General features: G+C 34.3%; 1 protein-coding gene across 4 annotated transcripts in view; it reads right to left on the reverse strand.

Annotated features, from left to right (window-relative positions):
- NR3C2 (nuclear receptor subfamily 3 group C member 2) overlaps positions 1–26,688 on the reverse strand; it is a 177,254-nt gene that overhangs the window by 140,016 nt on the left and 10,550 nt on the right. The gene's annotated exons all lie outside the window — the stretch shown is intronic.

Here is a 26,688-nt window from a genome sequence, read left to right on the forward strand (position 1 = left end):
AACAACAACAAGCTATATAAAATCAAAAAGAGTTTCACTTAATATAAAACTATATCTACAATCTTAAGGAAAGAGATAACATTTTAAACATCTGTATTCAATATTTCTATTTAAAAAGAAATCTGAAAGGAATAATCTATTCAGAATTTATTCATATATATCTGTAAAATTGGGACCAGGTATGAATAATACTATCTTAACTTAAACATTTCTTTAAAAATCTTTATATTGATAGAATTTCTCCCACATTTTTAAATTATTTGATAAAGAAGAAACATAATTTCAAATATTTTCTTACATAAAACTGACAGATAACACAAAACTAAATTAAGTTCTTTTGTTGCATCTTTTCATACACGAGAGGAATGGAGTATACTGATATTAGCATTTATTACTAAAAAGTGTTGGGCACTTTCTCTGATTTCTTCAAAACTGTCCAACAAAAATGGGCATTATCACCAGAAATAACCAAATCCACTAACTTGATGACAATCCATGCAAAAAAATTTAGAAGTTTTCATTAATATGAGGAAATTTTAAAGGGGTGTAGTAACATCTATGAATTATTTCATAATAAATTATGGATGATTTGTTCAAATATATTTGTCCTGAAGAACTCCAAGGTAATTAATTCATCAAAATCAAATTCTGACTCCATCTAAAGGTTTTTAACAGACCCAATATTATCTGCTATAAGAGTTCTATATAATGATTAATTTTCTGTTGTTGGAGATGCAATGAGAATAATGCTTCAGGCAAACACATTTTTGCAATGTCCTAAAATGATTATCTCATTACTGTACATCAACATTTCTCTGAGACAGATTGTAATGTTTTTTGATGTCTACACTAAATTTGCTCTCATAAGATAAGATAACCTTTATTGTCATTTTTTTTTACTGTGGGCACAATGGCACACATCAAAAATGAAATTTAGTTGCCCGTTCTCAAAGTGAAACACATACATGACACACACCTAAACATGCTATATATAGCATATGTATAGACCCACACCCCTACATATACATAACAAATGAATATTAAATACTGTCTATCTTGAATATATAACGGAAGGAGGAATCTTGAGAGTTCACAAGGTTAATGCTGTATGGAATGAAACTATGGCTGAATCTGGATGTTTTGCTGCAGATACCACGAAGCCTCCTCCCAGAAGGTAACAAGGAAAACAGGTCATGAAGAGGATGTATAGTGTCCCAGATAATCTTACACTTGTGTGCTATGTCCTGGATGTAAGGGAGGGAACTACCAATGATCTTTTCAGCCATCCTCATCACTCTCTGCACCGCCTTCCTGTCTGAAGCAGTGATGCTTCCAACCAGACTGTGATGCTGTATGACAGGATGCTCTCGATTGTCCCCTGTAGAAAGTGGTCAGGACAGGGGAAGGAAGATGTGCTTTTCTCATGCGACACAGAAAATGCAGGCGCTGCTACTGTATGTCCGCTTCACCAGTGTCTCGCTGTTGAGCGACCAAGCCAGCCTACTTGTTAGCTGCAAACCCAGGAATTTGATGCTAGTAACCATCTCCACAGGTGAATCATTAATGCACAGAGAAGTGTGGCTGTGCCTGCCTTTTCTGAAATCAACAATGATCTCTGGTTTTTCTGGTATTTAAAACTAGGCTGTTCTCCTTACTGTTCACCAACCCCTCAACCTCCTTGCGGTAAGCACCCTCAAGGCCCACTACTGTTGTAACATCTGCGAACTTCACAATATGGTTGGTGGCAAACCTAGCACAACAGTCATGGGTCAACAAGGTGAACAGCAGCGGACTTAGGATCCAGCCTGAGGAGAATCTGTGCTCAAGAAAATGATATTAGAGGTATTTGTTCCAACTTGCACATATTGGGGCCTGTTGGTAAGAAAATCAAGAATCCAGTTGCACAAAGGGGTGTTTAAGGCTAAAAGACCCAGCCTAAACACACATATGTGTGCATGCACACACACACACATGTAAACACAGATGTAAACACATACTATTCAAATATGTATTTGAATGGTAAGATTTTCTGAGCTTAAGAAAAATGTTAAACTTATATCATTTGAAACCAACTTAAAACATGTGAGAAATTTAACTAAAAATAGTGTTTTATTTCAAATATGTAACAAGTGTTGTTTTCTAGCAATACACATTTCACCTGAGTCACATATTGATTCCACAATATTATGATAATCATAGATGGCTGCAATGGAACGCTTTGTAAGGCAATATGTGCACCTACCCAGAAAAATGTTACAAATAATGTTTGGCATTAGAAAGCATCCTGGAAGACTAGGAAAAGGAACTGAAAGCAAACTTATAATTTTGTCTGTCTGTCTGTCTATCTATCACTTCTTAAGACTACCAGAGATATAAGTAGCAACATAAAATTGAAACATAAAAGTCAATAATGTAAACAAAATAAATTTAATTGAAGCAGGAAAATCTTGAATGACTTTTCAAAAGTATTATAATGATCTGAATATCTGGGGGGCGATTACTTCAAAAACAGATAGCCATCTCTGAAAATGGTTGAGCAAAGATCCCTGGGGCTGACATTCCCTCAAATTTGGGGCTTTCAGGAGCCTTTCGTACTGGATTTCACTTAGATGCAGAGAGTCACCTCAGAGCAGACTATTTCAGAATCATTCAGACTAAGAGCCATATAGCCTTTAAAAGTAATCACCAGCACTTTCAACTGCATCCAGATTTTTCTAGCAAAATAAAGCATCTCTTTTGTTGTGATGATAAATGGTTTAATTTAGGGATTCCCATAAGTACTCAGGCTGCTGCATACTGAACTAGCTGAAGCATCCAAATGATGTTCAAGGAAAGCCTCACACAGGACTTGCAATAGTCCAGCTACAAGATGAAAGTGTGTGAGTCACTGCAAGCAAAACTTTATATTCAGGAATGGCTGCAGCTGCATACAAGATACAATTGTACAAAGACCCTCCACAACATATCCACCATTTGCTGTTTCAAAAGATCTGGGTCCAGGAGAACCTGCATAGTAGAGATACTTAGTATAATGGCTACAGGTAGTCCTTGATTTGCAACAGTTCATTTAGTGAACAAAGTTACAATGGCACTGAAAAAGTGACTTACGACTCTTTTTCACACTTATGATAGTTGCAGCATCCCCAGAGTCATGTGATCAAAATTCATATGTTGGCAACTGACTCATATTTATGATGGTTGCAGGGATAATGAGATCACCTTTTGCAACCTTCTGACAAGCAAAGTCAATGGGAAGCCAGATTCATTTAACCACTGTGTTACTAACTTAACAACTGCATTGATTCTCTTAACAACTGTGGTAAGAAAGGCATAAAATGGAGCAAAATCCACTTAATAACAGAAATTTTGGACTCAATTGTGGTCATAAGTTGGAGACTACCTATATATTAATGATCCCTCACCCATAATGGTGGGTTATCTGTCCCAGCAGTTTCATAGTTAACTCAGGAGAAGAAGGAATAAGGTCTTTAGCATCTTTGTCTCTCTCTATCACCAGATGGAACTAACAATTCAGGAAGCAAGATACACAAAACAGTGATTCTCACTCCCAAAGCTCACAGCCAGAGAAGCGAAGAGAAGGAGGATACCAAGATCGAAGATATCAGAAGCCAAGCAGGACTTTGTTCTGGTTCTGGCAAAAATCACCAATAAAAGCTACCAAAGAACTTTTGTTCCCACAACAGATTTGAATCCTGATCAGAAATAATCTAATTAATCCATTTTATATAGGACTCTCTGTAACCACAATCAAATAAATTTCTAAATGTAAGTGGGAGAAATTCTGGACAGTGATATGGGCAAGATATAAATTCAAGAAACAAACAATCTTAAGATGTTCTTTGGTTTAGCTATAATTTTTTGAAGAGAGAGGACACCAATGCTTCTTTCGAGGCAGGAAATTTACCTCCACCTGTACCCTGGTGTTCTCAAAATTCCAGATATAATCACCAACCCAAATGATCTCCTATCTCTGGGCTTCACTGGCCAGAAATAATCCTGAGCTGCAATTTTTCCCATCCTAGCTAAAGACACTTCTGCATGTACCTTCCATGTCTATCAAGATTCTCAGTTATCTAGGTCTTGGATGTGAAAGAAAACAGCTTAGAGACCTTCCCATTAGAATCTGAAGTTAATGCTTCAATTCTACTTTTTCTCCAAACTTTTTTTTTGCTGTTTTTGGCACATTGTGTTATTGTGTTATTCTCTTTTGGATCAACTTATATTTCATGTCAACTTATCTATTTATTTTCATGGATTGTTGCTTTTTATAATGATTTGACCTCCTCATCCAAAATTTATTTGTAATGGGACTATTTCTTTGGCTTCTTGAATATTTTCCAGTTTGTGTGAGAGATATATCTCACACAGCTGCTTCTTTCCTAAAACCATTTAAGTTTCAGCATACAAAGAATAGATATTTAAGGAAGGTCCCAGCTGAACAAGATAAAAGCAAGCATGGATAGAAATAAGAAGCAAAAAGATGGAAAGTCATTAGAACTCATTAATTTTCCAGACATTGTGGCCAGTTGAGCAGAATCCCCTTTTGATTGTTATGTTATGGTGCTTAGTCAGCATTTTATATTTTCAACTTTCTATTGTATTAATGCTATGCAGTTTGCGGTTTTTTAAGGTTTATTGTCTGTTTTTGTGCTCTCTATTGCTTAAAAGTCATATTTTAGATGGTTTCCCTACAAATTTAGTTAATAAATACAGAAATATGCTTTTTCTCCTTTCCTTGAAAGAAAGGAAAACTGTAATCTTGAGATCCAAACAAGAGGCAAAGCTTTCATTTTTGGCTCACCGTCACTTTTAGATCATTAGAGATTTCTATACCTTCCAAGCTTGCCCATTTTTAGTCTTCTGTGAGAGGCACAAGGATTCCTCTTCCTTTGTTCATGCCTTGCTAGCTTTAAATAGCTGCTGGCAGGTTTAACACCAGTCTTGTCTTGCCCATTCAGACTGTTGCTCTGGAAACAGCCATGCAGCATCAGATATAATCAATTGCTGTTGTTACTCTATATTAATTCTTTTCATCATCTTCAGACGTACATTTGGAAATCATATTCCTATCTACTATAACAAGTCAGGCATATAAATAAAGTCTACATGGTTGAGCATACATCTATACCAAGAACCATAAACAGATTTTTTTCTAAGTAAGGTTCTCTTATGTACCTTTATGGAAAAAAGTCTTTTTCTTTATCAATTTTTGCACACTAAAAATATGTTATAAATGAGTGCCAGAGGACAAGAATTGTGGAGTAAGTAGAACATTTAACTACTAGTCTCTATCTGTCCAAAACCAGACAGCAAATCAGCAACATTATTAAGTCAAGTATAGTTTGGTGAACAAGAAAACTGTTTCAGAAAGAATCAGCAAATTCAGAGTTACAGCTCCTAGGAATCAAACAACTGTAATTTTACAAACTATGTTAACAGCTAAGTGCCATCGTGGAACACAAATGCTGCTTACCATGATGATAGTAAGAAAAGCATAATATTTTTAACTCAGGTGTTGTCTATAAATAAATTATGACAATTGGTTTTTTTCTGAATTATAAAATATTAGCCATATTGTTCAGCTTTTTCTTTCCAGTATTATTTTCTTAACTTCACCCATGAAATCATATAAACTATGTTATTATAATGCAAAAATGAATGATATTCTACATTATTAAATAATTTCAATAATTGAGTATTCTAGCCATCCACAATATAAGATACAATACACTACTAGATTAAAATATTAAAAGCTAAAAAGAATTTTAAATTTTAAACTCAAACAAATTGTTAATTAATTAGCATTAGCAATCAATGATGCATCTCTGGGTAAAGACAGTCTTTACTCAGTCATTCAGTCTTAAAATACTTTGGTGAAGGAGACTTAAAATAATCAGTAGGCTGCTAACCTTTGTAATTAGTCAGGGATTTAAACCTGCCTCCATCAGTCCAGCCATGTATGACTCTCCTCTTGCCTTTTAAAAAACGTCTGGACAGAATCACACAGTCAAACATTAGCAATTGAATATTCTCTTCTTTGGGCTAGCAAGATATACAAAACACTTTTCTTTTAAGATAAACCTAAAATAGTAGGCACAGAATGGGGGAAAGTTCTTGAAAGATTAATATTATATAATCCTAGGAACCTAGCCACATCTTGTGCCGAAATGTTTACTAAACTTCTTACCATAACAAATTATCTGCCAGAAAAGACCTTGAAGGTCAACCTTGGCAACAATTAAAAGTAATGGAAAGTATTCATCCCTAAGGCAGAGTTACAATATCTTGCATGCTGTATACTTTATTACTTTCACTTTTTAATTATTCATTGAAAGCTCTGTTATATTCCAAGCAGCAACCTCAGGTTCTTCAGAATTCCATTTGAAATGCTTTTTTCAGCTCAAGGGCACACATCTATACCTCCATTTGCTAAATATAATATAGTTTAGGGTAGAGAAATAACAACAGGTTCATTAGTTACCCTTTCCTTCTACAGCTATCCCAAGACTACTCCATAGAACTAATAAAGAAATGTGGATCCAAATTTATCTACTGCAGTTTTAACAAGAAAAAAAAATCCATTTTCTACCCGCGTTTTCTTTTTCTTTGCCAACTGGGGTCATTTTTATTCTTGTCTCATTTGCAGTAGCAGCTCACACTAGCACATTTTTTTAAAAAAGGAACTCAGTGAGTTCATACCAGGAGATAGCTTCATAAAGTAACATTTAAGCTTAGCTGCCATTTTCAGCTAAGTCAGTGAAAGAAATCTAAAATACTTAAATACAGAAATAAGGCATGTGTGGACTTAGCGGGTATATTACATACAACTTGTAAATTTTAATTAACTTTACTGGAAAACATGTATAAATTAACTGGAAATTGAAGTAAAGCACATTTCAAAATAGTATTATTTTAAAATAATAGACTGTATTTTATTCTAACATATTATATAATCATAGTAATGAAGCATTTCCACAGAGGTAGTGGCACAATTATAAGCAAATTTTACACCACTAAGAAAAAGAGTAAGACAAGGCTGTGTAAATAAAAAGAATTTCCAGATTTACCATGAGGGCTTCATATCAGGATGCAAAAAACCACAGCATCCTTTCCATCTGAATTTCTCATACATAGTTGTGCTATAAATATTGCATTATGTAGGAAAAGGAGGATACTCTGAGGCCAATGGATTAAATGTGGACTTTTTTGCATGAATTGAAACACCTGCTAATCACAGCTAGACACAATCAGTTGCACAACTCTCCATCCATAATGCAAACCAAAAAATAATCTTTTTGTTATGTTAAAAGGTAAAGAGGCATTATCTCCTCCAAAAGTCCAGAAAATTGCAGTTCTGCTTATGGAAGTGCTATTGTTCCATCTCAAATTATTAATGGTAGCTCCAGTTCTGACATAGCTTCTCTTGAATGGACTGTTACACAAAAAAATCCAACTAAATTCTATTTAAATCCAGCATTTTGTTTCTCACCAAACAAAATATCTCTGAGATGTTCACATGTGAAAGTAGACACATACTATTTTCCTACAGTGTATATTTGGAACTTATAGCCTCTAACACAAAGATAAAATTCGGTACAAAAACTAATAACCTTCATACTTCTACATGCTAAGAATTTTTCCAATGCAAGTAAAGCTATCCAAGTTAGATGGCTGCACACATTGTGATAATAATTTCCATGGGTTAAGTATGCATTGGTTTTGCCTGTTCGAAATCTCTTTCCAAGCAGTTTCATCAATTGATATCTGGTCCCTGTCATTGGGAAAGAGAATTTCTTTTTGATTATTTTTATCATGTTGGCCCTTAATTGCTTGGCCTTAAGCTAAAGAACTCCATTCTGTATTTGTTTGGTTGCAAACTATCTCATGATCATTGGTTGTCCTCTTTTGAACTTTACCCAGTGCACCATTTTTCAAAAGTTGCAAATAGGGACATTTTTGATGTGAACATATCACGTATTCATATAAAATACACAGCCTTATAATCTGCAAGCCACCGAGAGCTACCTTTAGAGGAGATGGGCAGCATAATAAATACATACATATACACAAGATAGATAGATTTGAAAGTTTTTATTATTTGGTATACTTATATAGTGGTCCATCTCATGTGACTCTGGGTAATAAACAACACAAAAGTTAAAAACTCCATAACAATTTTAAAATAATCTAAAATAAAATAAGTATATAATGTAAACATATAAAATAAACAAATAAAACCCAAGAAAAACAAAGATTACTTTCCAACAAAGTGGGAAAAAGATCACTTAATCTCATACAGTCACTTTGCAGGCTCTTTTGACAGATTAGTAATGGACAGATCAGATTTCACCAGGGTATATATAAGTAACTTTTTTTTTGCCTCAACATATATTTCATGCTTACTTGACCTGAACCACATCTGCCATTTAACTGACCATTCACTTGTTTAAAAAGATTTTTCCAGAAATCTCTTGTGGTTTTTATTACTCAAGAGTATTTTTAATGTCTTATACAAACTTGGCTAGCATACTGTTCACTCTTCAGTCAAGATCACTTATGAAGAAGTTAAAAAGCAGCAGTCTCCAATTTCTGAAAGACTTTGCTTCTTATTTTCCTTCATTAAGAAATATCCATTTCTCTTCTCACTATCTACGTTTTAACTTGGTACAATTCTATACATGATAATACCTTTTCATCTACGTTTATTTAAAACGTTTGGATGAAGAACCTTTTTTTTGATAATTCCAGTACGGAGTGTCAACTACATTAAATGACTGATGACAAGCTCATAGAAAAACTAACACTAGAGATCTGATAAGATATGATATATTTTGAAGAATCAATGCTAATTTCTATTTAGCAAGATTTGTTCCTCTATATACTGAGTGGTTCTATTCTTTAATTTCAGTTTCCCTAGAACAGGTGCCAATTGCCTATAATTTTATGGACCTCCCAAGACTCCTTTCCAAAAAATTGGTATCACATTTGCTATCTGCAATTTCTCTTGCACTGGGACTGAATTGAGGACCATGTTAGACACATTTGATATATCAGGAATTTCTCATTTGAATTCATTTAAGAACTTTCAATTAATGTCATCTGAATCAGCCAACCTTTTGAGTGCCACGTAACAGAGTGAGCGCCTGTTACTCATCCCAGCTTCTGCCAACCTAGCAGTTCGAAAGCACGTAAAAATGCAAGTAGAAAAATAGGGACCACTGCGGTGGGAATGTAACAGCGTTCCGTGCGCCTTTGGCATCTAGTCATGCTGGCCACATGACCACGGAGACATCCTCGGACAAGTGCTGGCTCTTCGGCTTTGAAACGGAGATGAGCACCGGCCCCTAGAGTTGGAAATGAGTAGCACTCGTGTGCGGGGGAACCTTTACCTTTTTAGAATATCTAAACTTGCTATTTCACTTTTATTTATTCCAATTCTCTCATTAAGAAATTTAATGTAGGCATAGGCATCTTATCTTGTAACGTCTGCAGTAAATATCATTGGACTCATGCTGGAAGCACCAAGTGCTTCCGGGTTGAAAGGATTAGCTGGTGACATCACCATTGCCCAGGGGATGCTCTGATGTCCCCAGCAGGAGCTGGAGTGAAGAACAGAAACGAATCTTGCCTATGGCAGCACTGAGGTCTCGAATGTGGGTTTGCTACTTGTCAAACCAGCATTCTAACCATATGAGCCACTATGCTCTCTACAGTAAATGCACACAGTAAATGTAAACAATTCAATCAGCTTATCTGCAATCTTGAAAAGTACCTTAAGCACCTCTTTTGTTATCAAAAGGACATACATAGGGGTGTGAGAGATAGTTGTTTTTGTTTTATACATAGTTAAGATGTTGTTTTCGTTTCCTGTTTTGTTTTTGTGATATGCTCCTCTAATTTTTTTTGTTCTTTTTATTATTGTATTCCTTACTAGTACATATTTTATACCAGAGGTTGCGTTCCATTCTTTTATTAATGAGGCGGGATTTCTATATCCTCAAGAAATCTTTTCAACATTTACTGCTTCATGAACACCTCTAGAGCAGCAGCCCTGAACCTTTTGGGCACCAGGGACTGGTTCTGTGGAGAAAGATTTTTCTATGGACCAGAGCGGCGTGTGGTTTTGCATGCTGCCTGTATCCCGGAGATGGGGCTTCACTTGTTTACGTGGCCCATTTGCTAACATGCCACAGACTCGTGCCAGTCCACAGATTGGGGGTTGGTAAACCCTGCTCTAGGGAGCCACTCTGGCCTCTTCATAGATTTGGTTGCCACTCTCTTATACTGGTGAATACATTCCAGTTGAGCTTCAATTATCACATGGAAATCATAATTCAAATAACTTCCAAACAATGAAGAAATCTGGTCCTCTTGATTTTTCTGTTTCTTTTTCACCCGTCCCCTGATGTTTTAAAAGTTCAGGTTTATGTAATTATGTTGGTTCCTATTATGAAATTCCTTACTTGTGTAATATGCTAAATTTAACCGCTTTATTAGTAAATGTTTCCAATCTATAGACACTATTTAAATTAAATCTATGATTTTAATTCCTCTTATTTGTTCCAAAACTATTCTAACACATGAATGATGGTGCCCTGAAGATGTGATATGATCAAGACAAACAGGTCTGACACTAAACCATGTATCCCAAATCAGGAATATTGCTGTTGAAATACCTACATATGGAGGGCATAAAGTCACTGACAGTCATATCTTGTCAACCCACTTTACCTCATAATGCTGATGTTGTAGGAAAAATATGTGCAACTTTGCTTTTATACCCATCCGCTTTTTGACCCTCTATGATGAAACCAGGGCTTTTTTTCTAATAGAACACTCAGAACGGAGTTCCGGCACCTTTTTTGGATGGAACCTTATAGGGTAGGCAAGGCGGATTGTATGACATGTGTGAGTTCCGGCACCTTTTTATTTTACAAAAAAAGCACTGGATGAAACAGTTAGAAACTACTCAAAGGTAGCCTTCTTTGCAGAAGAGCTGTGTCTATAACATTCAGTATCCAAAGCTTAAGTCAATCCCATAAGAGCTCCACAAAAATGAAAATTGTTTATCTGTGTATTATTTCTTCACTTTTCAACCTTATTGCAAATAGAACACATATGAATTCTTTTATCAGGGAACTTATTTCTAATAATTCAAACAGTCTTTATTTAAAAAAGAAAGAGAATGACAGCAAGCCAATGGAATTTGTAGAATACATGTTGTAAATCAAGGCTCACATCTAGAACTGAGACTAAGACATTTAAAGATTTATTGTATTACTTTTTCTCAATATACAGTTAACTTGTTTTTTCTAAAAGAGACAAAATTTAAATCACTTTATGTAAATTTAGACTCTGAATTATGATATTACTAAAAATAGAGTTCCTAGCCATTGATTTTATTTTCCTAGCCTTAAATTTTATTTTTATTTTTTAAAAATACATATACCGGTAATAGAATAAATCTGACTCTTAATTATGTTGATATTGTTATTCTTCAAAAACTGAAAGAGCAATACTGAAATTTCTATTATTTTTTAAAAAAATGAAAAGTATTATATAAATCACAAGTAGATTTGCCAAAATACCTTTCATCTTAGTTTCTAGCCCACACTTCCATTTCATTATGAAGATAGCTAACTCTTCAAGTTATGGAAGATAACAAATAAATTGCTAAGAGTCAACTGGTGAAAAATTCTAATTTTGGAGAATTTTGGATGAAGGGAGACTATATTGTCGCTAACCCATGGGTGTCAAACTCACCACGTCACGTGACCTGTCATGACATATCGCGACTCTTTTTGCATTACTGGCAATGGGGTGAGCACGGCTTCGGTATGATGAAACCAACCCACAGGCCGGCAGTTTGATACCCCTGAGCTAACCTAATAAAAATTAAGGAAGGGAGGATAACAAGCAAATTTTTAATGGTACAAATGCATACCATTTGTTCTTCACTTATAACTTTATAATTATTCTTAATAATTAATTGAGCATACCATTTTTAAATTCTCACTAACACATTTCAGAATTTAATTTTAATTACCTCTGTTTATATACAATAAGGGACGCGGTGGCTCAGTGGGTTAGGATGCTGAGCTTGTCAATCAGAAGGTCGGCAGTTTGGCGGGTCGAATCCCGGGTGCCGCGTAACAGAGTAAGTGCCTGTTACTCGTCCCAGCTTCTGCCAACCTAGCAGTTTGAAAGCACGTAAAAATGCAAGTAGAAAAATAGGGACCACTCCGGTGGGAAGGTAACAGCGTTCCGTGCGCCTTTGGCGTCTAGTCATGCTGGCCACATGACCACAGAGACGTCCTCGGACAAGCGCTGGCTCTTCGGCTTTGAAACGGAGATGAGCACTGGCCCCTAGAGTTAGAAACGACTAGCACGCATGTGCAGGGGAACCTTTACCTTTACCTTTTATATACAATGGGTTTTGTTCTATTACCTCAATTTCCAAAGAAGGCAGAATATCATGTATAGTCTTTCTGTCACTCTCTCAATTCAGCCTTTTTCCTGACTATCCTGTGTTATTCTCTTCAGGAGTTGTGCCTCCACAGGGATAAGCTGCCCTGTACAACTACCAGTAGTAATGCAGTCCCAGAAGATTGTAAACTTCTAACATTATTATGTAATTTATATACATTAACTATATGCATCCCAAGACAATTCTTCTTGATTCAATGAGGCCCAGAAAAGCCAAACGTTTGGACACATGTTCTTTAATTGAACTGATACATGCTAAGCTTAGAGAGCTCATTCCCTTCTCCAGCTCACTGGATGGTGCAGCAACCTTTCCAGGAAGTCAGCAGTTTAGGCAACTTGTCTTTGAGAAAATTATCTCTTTACTTTTGAGCTTGAAGGAGTTAGCAAGAGGCAAGTTGGTAAAGAACATACAGATCCCATTGTTTCACCCAACACAGTTGTGAATCTTTTGCACAGGAAAATTTTTATCTTTCTGAAGTTTTGAAACAGTGGCCGAGTGGGGAAAAACTTGCACTTTTCAAAATACTTTCCTCTGTAGTTACATGTAGTAGCAATAGAATTCATAATTTTTGAACTCTTTTGTGTGAGCTTTTTTCCCATATTTCTCTATTTTAAAAAGTCTTAAAAAGTCCTTTAAAAAGGACTCAACAGAATTTACCTTTGGAAAGACAAGCAGAAATGCATAGTGAATTCTTTCAATTCATTAACTCTTAAGATACATTCCTATTTCACAACTTTTTATTCAACTGTTCAGATTATTGCCTCATTTCAATCAATTAAAATACTATTTTATATCTAAGTTATAAGATTTTTAAATATCAAGCTTGTAAATAATAAACCTAATTAGGTAACACCAATTAGCTATTGTAATATAAAAAATAGCTAATTCTGACAGTAGACCTCCAGGTAATACCAAGGTTTTCTCCAATTGGCAGTTGGAGAAAAAACATTCCAAAAGAAGGAAATGGCAAACTACTGCCATATATTAATTGCCAAGAAAAATATATGAATGTGTCCATGAAGTCTTCATCAGTTGTAGAAGACTCAAAGGCTATTAATCATTCTTATGCATAAATTAAGATAAGTACAATCATAAAATCATTATCAAATATAAATAAAGCAGTGGAACAAAGATTAGGAAATTGTGAAATGGTAAACACGCTTGACAATGATAGGGGGAAAAAACACCCTAAACTTCAGCATAAAAATCTACTGTATAATATTTGTGTTTGTACAAGTGTGCCTCATAGATTTCAACCTTCCAAAGACTAGGTACCACACCACTCAGAAGATCAACCTACAGATACTTGGATAAGGACTTAGTTTTAGCACAGAAAGCAGGACCTTTGATGATCATTCAGGTCTACACTAATGAAAGCCATCTGTCAAATTTCCTGGTCTCATTATCTCAGAAGCAAAATGATGAATGTGATTCAGTAGCTAACTAGCAGCAAGTGCAATTTACCTCAATCAAGTTCTAATATGTGATGACCAGTCGTTCCACTCAGAAATGTGACAGCCACACTGTCTCTCATAAAGGGTTATATCAGCTGATAATAAACAGTCTTGCCACTGATATCACTTGACAATGATAACTCTAGGAGCAACACTATGTTTAGACTACAAAAACAACACAGAAGTTTTTATTTATTTGAATCCCACCTTTATTAGTTCAAAATGGCAAACATGCCCAACATACTTTCTCCTCCTATTTTTACCACAACAGCAACCCTGTAAGTGGATTGGGCTGGCATAGAATGACCGGCCCAAAGTCACCAGCTGGCTTTCATGGTTAAAGTGGGACTTGAACCACTTTCTCTCTTTTTATGCCTCATGCTCCTTTTGATTCTATGTAGTGGCATCATATGGAAAGTATATTGGAAATTTGGTCAGTAGTTACAATGCTATCTCTCCTCATTATAGTCCTAGCAGATGTGGCAGATGTTACTCATACAGTATAAATCAATCCTTCTGTTTACAATTGGTAAACAGAATAAACATAAAGAGCATATCCCAGTGGTGGCGAACCTATCGCACACGTGCCAGATGGGGCACTCAGAGCCCTCTCTGTGGGCATGCACGCCTTGCTCTTTGGCTAAGTTTTTGCAGGAAAAAGCCATTTCTCAAGCCCCTTCCTAGCCAAAACAAGCCTTTGGAGTGAGTGTGCTGTTTTCAGCTTTGAATTATATCAAATCTGACACTAGAAAAAGACTAACAGATGACCTAAGTGCTGCATGCGTTGCTCTCAAACTTACAAAGTATAAGCCAAGGTTAGACAAATTATCAGCATGCATACAACAGCAAAAATCACATTAATTGTTCAAAAGAATGCCAAATGCAAACTTTTACCTTTCAGTAAAAAGTTGTTTGTATCATGCAAAGCTTTGTTATTGTGTTTTTCTTTTAAGACAAAAGATGTTAATGTATGAGTTGTGTTTTCTAAACTGGAACCGCAGTATTCAGATTAAATGGCCGTGTTGGCACTTTGCGATAAATACATGGGTTTTGGGTTGCAGTTTGGGCACTCGGTCTTTAAAAGGTTCGCCATCACTGGGATAGCCAATGATCAGGCTCCCGTGTTCTACACCTAGAAAGAAATTGTAGTGTCTTTGAGCATCACCAAATTAGGATCCAAAGAATTAGACAACTAAACATAGACCATCAAATTTATATTATTTTTAAACATTTTTCAGTTAGGAGTCCAGGCCCAATAAACTAAGATGAAAAAAACATTAAAAAGCTTGTGATTACATCCAATTCTCTCTCTCTCAAAAAGAAGGATTTTATAACATACCTTTCCAATGTCTTCTAAAAGAGGTGAAGAAAATAAAAATAAAAATAAATAAATAAATAAAAATAAAAAATAAAAAATAGACTTAATAGAATTAAGGACTGACTTGGAGAAGGACAACATTAGCACAGGGAGAAGATGTCATAAATTATGCATATTTTGATGGTAATAAAGATAATAAATTCTCCACTCTTTTACCATTAATAGAATTGGTCTTAATGAAAAAGTTTGAAAACTATTTAGTTCACCATTATCTTTGAAAGAAAACCACAACAGGTTTGAGCAAGGAATTTGATCATATATAGTACCATACATATTTCCCTTCATGGAAATATTATTTTCACATTGATATCTATAAACAGGAAATTGTAGAAATTATCAGTTTAGAAACATGAATACAGGTGAACAGGAGAAGATTTTTTTTTAGATAAATTGGATCTTCCTAGAATATCTTCATATTCTAGAATATTCTACTGAATATTCTTAACATACAGCATGTGCTGGTTTCTCAAGCATCTTCCCTAAGAAAATGTGCAGCAGTTATCAAAAACCTTTAGGCAAGGGAGCTACTCTCCAAAAGTTCTCCCTCCTTTAAACGTAACCATTGATACAAAGAAATGTACTATTTGCTAACCTATCACAACTCCTGCCAATTTCATTAAAAAACCTAATTAGAATCCTTTGCTTGTAGACATGCAAACAGGTCAACAAGATAGAAGTAAAAGCATCTGGATGGCACTAGTTACATATCCTGTACTAAAATTACTATGATTAAAAATTTAGTTTAGTATCACCAAAATGATCTTTATTTTGGTGCAATTAAAATTGTGTATTTTGTTAAATCACTGAAGAGTTGAAAATGAGAACTATTCCTCTTATCCTTTTATGTCCTTTAACTATTAAAGTAAATAAGAAAAGTCATTTAACTGAGTAAAGTATACAAATGCAAACTATATTGAATATATATGAACAGTTTGATGTATTGTAAATGTATTATATTAAATTGAAATTCATTTTTATGAAAACAGCATAAAATTCTAGAATAACACAAACACTGAACTTAAACAATAATTCACAAGTGGATTTTGTGTGTATATATGTGTATATGAAAATATATTCTTCATACAGAGTCTATCATTCTGGACACAACATAAGTCCCACCAATTTTAATTAAGAGTAGACCACATGCTCATCCTTTGTGAATTAATCAGAAGTTTTAAATAAATAAAATTCTTCCTTAATTAAAACTCCCAAGGAATTATATGCACACTTTTTTATAAATCTTGTTACCTATGTACTTCTATGTTTAGGGATACTTTTAATATTCTAGTAGTCTATTAGATATCACATAATTAACACGAGAAGTACCCAGTTAGGTCGGTACTGATAGAAGTCAAGTAAAAACAAATTATAGTTTTTCTATAGTCTTCTAGAAAGTTGTATTTTTTTATTTATTTTTTTGGTCCCCTTAAATCAGTTTTGAGTTGTGGCAACTGCAAGAGTCCTAGTCCCTGCAATTTTCTTAGCAAGGTTTTTCAGAAGTAGTTTGCCATTGTCTAGAGCTGCTAGAGGTGAAAGAGAATGACTGGCTCAAAGTCATCCAACTGGCTTTAGGCCTAAGGTAGAGTAGAATACTTGGTCACCTGGTTTCTAGCCTGGTGCCTTAACCATTGCACCAATCTGGCTCTCTGTATCCTACCATGTATTTGAAAATGGTTTGGTAAATATAATGTTGAGATTTAAAAACAAAAAATAGTACTTTGCTAACCTATCTGGAACAACATACCGGTAATGAAACTACAAATATTAAATTAAGGCAACTTAGATCTAGTTGAGGCACTATTTTTAAATTCAGCAATATTTTTATCTTCTTGTGTTCTTAATCCCTCTTCTCTTCAAGGAATACAGTTTTCAATGCTGATAAAGGCATTGATGAAAAATTGCATTCTTCCCTTATGCCTGAGATAACTTGACATTGGCAGCTGAAAACTCTTGTCATATGTTATTGATCCTGAACAACACAGACATTTTCAGTAGATAAAAAATGTTCTTACTTGGACTATCCCCTTTGCATTCTGACCAGAGTCTGAACTAGTATTGGAGTTATAATGGGCCAAAATAAGGAAAACTAACAAGCTATAGGAATCCAAACTAAATGGAAAAGGATTGCCAGGTCTTAGTGTGACCCGCTTCAGTGGCATAAGCAAAATTAAGGCAATTCATTAGGGAAGTGTTTAGCTGTGCCTTCACACAAATACATGCACACAAATACACATAAAGCCAGCAAAACACAAAAATGCATGCTTTTTCAAAGTGACTTTTTGAAAAAAATAATGTTCACTTATTAAGGCAGGTTGATGATATTAGGAACCATTTAGAATTTTTAATCCATCTGCAGCATTTAACACAGTCTATATTTATAAAGTATAATTTTCTAGCAACTAGAAGCCCTTGTAATATGATCATGGAACGTGAAATCAATTTTTTTAAAATAAAGTAATATAATTTAGTTTAAAGACACAAACTAATTCAGAAGACACCATACAAGTGATTTTCATTTAAGTCTCTCTCTTCTCTCTCTCTCTCCCTATTTGTGTGTGTGTGTGTGTAGGTCCTGCCAGTCATCAGATACACTGTGGGCTAAAGGAGGATGTGGAAGCTGCTGATGTGAAGACCCAGAAGCTCCTCACAATCTATGGAAGTTTCCACCCCAAGTTCTACTGTACACCAGGCCGAAAGGGGGTGCGTGGGTGGGTAGTCCAGTGAGTGCCAAAGTCATTATTCTGGATGAAGCCCAGAGCATCCAGCAGTACATCAGTAAGGTGGCAACCAAAGTGAAGTGCTGAGAAAATGCTTGAAGCATAAGTAGATGTGGGAAGAACATAAAGCAGAGGAAATGCCATGACAAGACAAGATTCTGCATGGAATGTACCATCAACAGATAGTTGAGGTGTCAGACCCTGGGAAATCCTACCAGTGGTTATACTAGCCAATTAACCAGGCATTTTGGTAGTAGACAAGCAGCAGAAGACAGCAGTGATGACAGATGTAGTGGTGTCAAGTGAGAACAACATCAAGAAGAAGGAGAAGGAGAAGCTGGAGAAATAGGAAGAAAAACTGGAGAGGATATGGAAAGTAAAAACCAAAGTGACTCCACCAGTGATAAGAGCATTGAGGACGGTAAGAATGGTTTTCAGTAAGTGGCTGCAACAGATTTTAGGAACATCAAAGCTCTCTATCCAGAAAGGTGCAGGAACAGCTAAGATATTATGCGGAAACCTAAAAATCCTAGAGGATTCAAGATTGAGGAAGACACATACCACCTATAAAGGTGAGAAGTGAATTTGTGTGTATGCCTATGTCTATGTGTGGAGAGACAGAGAAAGAGAGGGACAAAACAGAAGGAGGGAAAGAGAGAGAGAATTAATTTGGAATATGTATATACTTTTTATTCAAAATAATTAGAAGAATAAATCAATTTGTATAGAAAATAGGAATATCACATACAGTACTACAAAAGTAGAAATATCACATACACTAGTGTTTTATTTTTAAGATTTGAAAAAACGTATTTTTCCAATGGGCATATACAAAACAGACTTTAGAGCATAAAACAAGCTATAACTGAAATTATAGCCATGTTAACCCACAACAAATAAAATAAACTGTATTCTTCTGGTAACTAATTAACCACTGACCTTTTAAAAAGTATTACAAGCAATCTGCTTCCTTTCTTCCAACTGCAGGTGCATTGATTCAACATGAATAAAAATGGAAATCTATTTTAATCTGTATCCAATAAACTTTGAGACCCCTAAGGGATGCAAAATAAAGAACAGTTTCTCTGGAATGGTTCCGGTTCAGAACTCTCAACATCAGTGATCAATAGTAGAGATGTGCTGAGCTGCATTCACTTCTATAATCATCCCTTAATTTGACTATGTTAGTACTACATTGGCTAGGAATGATGTGGCTGGAATCCATCATAATCTGGAACTTGATTATTCAAATTTAGACTCCCTACATGTGGACACAGACTCTAATTTTATATTCCTTTAATATAAGGCAGACATGTCAAACTTGGGATGTCATGTGACATCGCGCAACATATCGGGAGACTTTTGCCATTGCCGGCAATAGGCTGGATGCGGCTTCCATATGAAAATCCTCCAGTGGTAAACTTTCAAAAATTATAATCCAACAAGTGAATTCTATGAGCACTTCTGGATTTTCACTGAAATATCTGCTTCCATGCCTGACAAGACAAGCCTTCTACACAAGCCAAGTTGACTGAGGTAAAGCCAAACTCTTACCTAAATAAAATTGTGTAATTCCATAAGGTTTATGGCTTTCAACCTTACTCTTCAACTACACATTTGTAAAGGAAGAGGATCCTTAATCACATTCCTAGTTTCAGATAACTAGTTTCCAGCTGGAGAGATATTTAGATTTCACACACATTTTTTAAAGGAACTACTTAAACAGATGCTCAAATGCATACATGCTGACATAAAAACACTTTCCTGAATTGGCACTAATTAACACAATGAGATATTTTTCTGAACTGTCTTACATACCTAACATCTTTCTATGCCAGATTTTCTTCTGTGAACCAACTGTGTCACCGCCCATGTCTCTGGATTTCCGGAGGAAGACTAAGCGTAACTTAAAGCCATTAAAAAGTTGGCAGACTAACAAAGAATACAAATGATCTGGGAGTGGGGAAAGATAAATAAAGGAACTGGAAATTTTAAAATTGCTGATAAAGTTAAGCAGTTTCTATGTACATCATGTATATAGCAGATTCCTTGAATTCTGCTAAAGCAAATTTATTTTCAGGAATTTGTTTAGGTTTCAGGTGTAACATCGTCACTGACTATCGCTAGAATCTAAAAATCAATATGGACATTCTCATTTGGCAGTTATTCTAAATACAATTCCCTCAGCAAGGCCCATGGGAGTCAGCCAGCATAAACACACAGATCTTCTTTCGACAAGAACAAGTAATATTTTCAAAATAAAGTCTATCGTTCCTCCAAGCAATCTATAAAATGGAAGCATTCCTGCATGTAATTTCCATTTCTGCAGGGCATAGGTATTTCAATTTGTATAGTTTTATGAAAATGATAAGCTTTGGAAAGAAGGGAAAAAGCCATAGGTAAAAAAACTACCCAGAATCAAGGAACAAATATGACAGCATATCATATTAGAGTTTGTAACAGCCTCTTAATAATGCTTTTATAAAACAGTTTTAAATGATTGGCTAATCTAATTGCCTAGTTGTCAAATTTGGGGTAAAAGTCAAAACCTGATATTTTTTTTTAACGTGAAGAACAAAATCCAAACCAAAAGACCATTGTTGCCCTGACCTATTTTTCAACTTGTGCACACTTAAGTTAAATATTTGCAGACTTTGCAACATTGCAAATATCTGCTTGAAAGAACAGGGAATTGCATCTATAATTCCAGTTGTTCCTTGGGCATGAATTAGGGCAGTAGAAAAGGCAGAAACCTCATAAAAAATAAAACTCATCGTATCATTGTTGTGATAGCTGCCCTGGGACCACAAAGGTGAAAAAAATACATTCTCTGAGCTCTGATATAAGCCAGGATACCAAATGCTCTTTTGGTAAGAAGCTCTCTTTCTGGATTGAACTCTGAGTAAGTATTATGGTAGATTTGAAATCCATTTGGTTCATCTATCTCTTAAGAATGTGGGTTCTTATCTGAAGCCTTGCTTTTCCTCTTTTTCCATCACATTTTTTTCCTTTTGTACCAGAAGATTATAAACCTATATGAACCTATATAATACATTGTGTTTCACAATGATTGGCATACCACAGGTGATTTATAAGCAAATAAATAATTGTAATCAAAATACATAAATATATAAGTATTTGTGAATCAATAAATCAATTTATATTTATGTTTGGTCAATTTTTATAACCTGCCTTTTTCCCAGGAGCTTCAGATGATATGCACAAACTCTCCATAACAAAAATTCAGTGAGCTATGTTGGGCTGAGAAGAGTGAGTGTCTGGTCTGGAACCTGCGTCCTAACCACCTTTATCACAATGGCTGCATTTGCTATAGAATACAGTAACTGGGATTGCAGATTTATCGTCCAGTCCTCTTGCAGATGTTTCAGTCTTGTTTGCAGGTACATGAGTTTAGGGCTGCAGCCTAACTCATGCATTACCCCACTGAAATCAGACTGGATTCTATGCAACGAGCCAAATCCTTTTTGACTATAACATCAAGCATCTACATTATCCATAATATTACATTATCTGGAAATTTAGAAACAAATAACTTCTTTTTTTAAGTAACAAGTTTTCCTGAAGCTATGCAAAAGACCACAATTTCTTCAGTTTTATTTTATTTTTTTCAAGCAACTAAGACATTTTCCTAAACCACTTTTAGAAAATTAAGAGACTGGTATTCTCATGAATTTAGAACTGTGCTCACTCAGATGCACATTTTAATAAAATAAAATAAAGTATTTCAAAAGCTTATAAAGGTTCCAGGAATCAGAAATGGAAATATTATTTGGAATCTCACTGAGAATTAAATAAACAAAAACAGTATTAGCAGCATTATAAAAGCTATAAATGGCCAGAGTTCACAATCCAGCCTCCAAACTGATGCTGTAGTTTAAGATACTATTGACAGTGTTTATACCAGTGTCTCTCAATCTTAGCAACTTTAAGATATGTGGACTTAACTCCCAGAATTTCCCAGCAAGCACAACTTTAAACATGGTTTCAGCCAACATGCATCTTCTTCTATCACAAATATTCTTCTTTTGTTTCCTTCTCTGATCAGCTGGTCAGCAGGAAACAACAGTTTCCTGGTTTTCCTGACCTGACAACCTATGAGAATAATTACTGCTTCAGTGAGAATGACCATAGCTGAATGTTTAAATGTCTTTACTTCAGGGTGTGTTTAAAAACTGTAAATACTATATTAATAACGGTGGCCTTGTCTTCTAGTTGAAAATGAAAACACACAGAGGTTCCATTTATTCATTGCATAGCTTTGAACTTCTAGATTTATAAAAAAGGAATAATCATGAAAAAGCTCTTAATGAAATTATGTACCTATTCAATTACAAGGCCTCAGAAGGCCATTAAAAATAATTGTGAAAAAAGTCATAGCTTTTCCTGGAATAATGAGCAGTTTTTAGTTTTATAGAAAATTCAAACGGAGCAGAAAATATTGCAATGTTGCCACCTTCTATTCCAGTTTTGCATATATTACACTTCAAGTTTTTATTCCATTGGCATCTTACACCAAGATAAAAGGATTAATACAGCTTCTAATGCAGAAATATTATGAATATACGTAAAATATAAAATTTATATTTTAAAAAATGAAAATGTATAAAATGTTTGCAAATCATCTATCTTGCAAATAGTCATTAATATAAATAGAAAAATAATCTTGATCTAGTAAATTACCTTTTAAATTAAATCTCAATAAATCTGATTTTCATGATTCATAATAATAAATAGTAGAAAAACTGCCTACCAGAACAAGAAGCCTACTTTCATTAATAATTTTCTTCTACATTTTTCCATGAACCAAGAAGAATAAAATCTCTAATAATTCCACATGCATGACTCATTGCAATTCTGGCTAAAAAAAAGTGTTTTATTGCAAAACATGATTTTCACACCTAAGATCAAAAGCCATTATTTCAGCTCAAATAACTATAGGAAGTGGTAATCCAGATTTGCAAATTAGGTTGACTCCTCTTTAACCTAAGGAGACCTGATAATAATGTGAAATAAATTTTTATTACTTAATTTTTCTATGGAAGAGTTTCTATTTTACAGAAATATTATTTTTTCATTTTAATAAATGAAATTAGATTGCTTCAAACACCTTATTTCAGATTTTACCTAGATTATGCTTATGTAAGTCTATCACATCTCCTTTGGTATTATTTATTTATTAAATTTGGACAAGTAAGTTGTTCAATTTTTATCACTTTTAAACCTAAATGAAGTGGACTTAATTCTATTGAAGAAAAGTTATAAAATAGTTAGGCATCATGTAAAACACAATGTACCATAATAGCTTCGCTTACTAAAAATGCTCACTAAAAATTCCAAAGGTATTGGAAAAATTTCTGGTTCAGTTTCTTTTTTCCAGAAAACCCACTTTATCAGAGAAGTTGATTAGATTAGAAGTTCATTTAGCCCTAAATTCAGAGGAATTATTTAGAATGGCCGTAAAGGACTGCCAAACTTTTAGCAGACATTTGGCTGCCAAAATCTAAACCACCACTGCATGACAACAGAGCATTGTCAGTGTCCCTGTGCTGCCCTCTAGTGATCCTTTGGAGTTTTGCATTCAAGAACCGATAGTATTAAGGACACACTCCAGGTCCTTGTTTCCAGGATGAATTATCCAGATATGCTAAAAATAGCTTGAGCTATCTATGTATCTAATTTTAGCTTTCCAGTTAACATGATAAGATAGTAATTATTTTAGTATCTTTCATTCTGAAAAGTGTATACATTTTTTTTCTAACAAAAATATTGTCTATGTTTATTTCAGGGCTCTATCTCATCAGAAAGTACTAGCAACCTCAATACAATTACCACAACCAAATGATTTGATCAATCCCTAATCCTTTCAATCAAGAAACTAAAACAAAATCAATCTATCGTACTATATCATCTCCATGCACTTAAGTGTTATCAGGAGTATTACAAAACCTAATTAATTCATGTAGATATAGAATCATAGAACGACAAAGTTGGTACAAGATGCAACTTAATACATGCTGTTCAGGCACAATGCTAAAATATAATCAGAACAAAGTTAAATCCAAAATAATAACATCACTAATGTATCAGAATACATGTAGTCCTCATTTAGTGACCACAACTGATACACTCAATTTAGTAATCAAGCAAAGTGATCATTACATGAAACTGCAACTCTACTTATGATCTTATTTCAGCTTTCCTTTGCTTTACAGACTTGTGAAAGTAATGAATGTGAGGACTGGTTGCAATTTTTTCATCACTGTCGTAACTTTGAACAGTCACTAAATTAAGCAGTCACTAAGTATCTGTATACTATTATTGTATAAAAAAGCCAGTACACATAAGCCCATTCTAACAAAAATAACTTAATATGAATACTTTGTGCAGTCCAATTGCAAGATACCACAAAGTACAAAAATAATTAGGTACATTTTGGACAAAATTTTCAATGTTATAATATAGAAGTATAGAATATAGAAAAGGTTCATTTCACTCTGCTACATAATAGTAATAATAGTATAAAAGTAAATGGTAAGATCCTAATTATAATTTCATTCAGACATTCATTCTAATGTACTGAGAAACAATTTGATAGAATAACTAGTAGTCAGAAATTTCTGAAATGCATCATAGAAACCAGTGACTGAATTAATAAGAATGTCTTCCTCAAAGAAGAAATAGTACCGTATATGTTTCATGCACCCTATGAAGAGAAGGATAAAATAAATTAAGAATAAAACTACATTTGTCACTTGAAATGCTCTCATGTTTAGGTTTTTTCTTTGTCTTTTAAGTTATAAAAGTATAACATAACTTAATAGTAAAGTGATCCAATAATATATTTTTTCATTATAAATAGATAAATGAAAAAATTAATATGTATAACAAAATAATAAAATATACAAAGCACATATTATAGTAGAGCTCAAAAAAAAGAAAGTATCTTTATAAAATCTTTAGTTTTTCAAAAGATTTCAAAGACAAAGTGTTAAAATATTAGTAGAAGCAGAAATATAAGAATAGGATTCCGAAAGCTTTAATAAGGTGAAATAATTACAAAATTTGATATATGGAGAAGGAAAAAGGAATAAAAAGATACTCAGTTCTAAATGTATTTTCTCTCTCTGTATCAACATTGAAGGCTATAACAGTTTTTTTTTTAATTTATTACATTAGATTTCCAAAAATGAGCATTCTTCAACTAAGAGAGGATAGAAGTAACAGTAATGAATGCAATAGTAAAAAAAAAAGGTGAACTCTAAAAGTAGGGTTATAAATCAGTGCTGGTAAAGAATAATAGAAATAAATCTATAATTAATTATCTGAAATACTCTAATTGCACATTGTGGTCAATAAAGTAGTGGAAATTGTGCTATTTCTATTTGTTAATAAGAAGTTGATTTGGAAAGGAGGAATTTCCGGTAGAAATTACCAGTACGAAAAAGTGTGCGTGATCCTTTCCCTTTTCTATTTTAGATCACTCTCTCATAAAACTGTCCAGAAACTTTGTGAAGTATATAGAGTCTCATTGAGTGAAGAAACCAGTTGGCAATGACAAGCACCATAGGCAGTAAAAAGTCATTTTTCAACACTGAACGTGGTCTGTTCTTCTCTATTGTTTCAGACTGTCTTTTCATTTTAAGTATGACATCAACACTAAACTGTATGTATTGATGTTGCACATGTCAATCGACATAGGATAATAAAGGCTACAGTGAGAAACATATTAATGAAAACTGGGGGGGGGGGAAGGAAATCTTAACAAAGTAACAGAAAAGAAAACCATCCACTGGAAAGTAAAGAAAATGCCAGGAACAGCAATAGAAGGGAGAGATCTTTGCTATCATGTCTTTGGAAATGGGAAATACATCAAAATAAGTTATTAGTAGTCACTCCTGTAGTGTAATACAAAAGAAATTATCTTTATACCACTATTTTGATTGTAAAAAGGTTTCATAGAAATTAGGAGAGAAAGCCTTGATTAAACCAGGTTATGATTCCAGTTTCTTACATATAATTATTTTTTAATATGAAAATAATCACATGATGTTAATGGGCAAAACTGCTCTATGCTACAGTCCTTAATTAAAGCTATTAAATCTACCTTTTTATTTCCAGAAGACATTTGAAACAATGTCTTAGTAACATTCCTTGCAGTAAAAATAGGGAAATAATGTTGCTGAAAGTTTTGGCAACTCATTTTTAAATTTATTTTTTTTAATTTTATTTTAATTCCATTTATATCCCGCCCTTCTCCGAAGACTCAGGGCGGCTTACAAGCTTAGCGGTAGCCTTCATTCTATGTATATGCCTGCTTATTAGGGCTTTCACACACACCCCAAGCGGCATTATTACAAAGTCAGCTTATTGCCCCCAACAATCTGGGTCCTCATTTTACCTACCTCGGAAGGATGGAAGGCTGAGTCAACCTTGAGCCTGGTGGGATGCGAACCTGCACTAATTGCAGGCAGCTGGTGTTACTTAAGGAGGCATTAGCCCACTGCTCCACCAAGGATATTTAGCCAGGGAAATATTATGCAGTACCACCGCAAAACAATTATGAAAAGAATTATTGATTTTTAAAAATCATGCAGTATGACTTGGACAATT

Source organism: Vipera ursinii (assembly GCF_947247035.1).
Source record: "Vipera ursinii genome assembly, chromosome: 7".
NCBI classification, from domain to species: Eukaryota; Metazoa; Chordata; class Lepidosauria; order Squamata; family Viperidae; genus Vipera; species Vipera ursinii.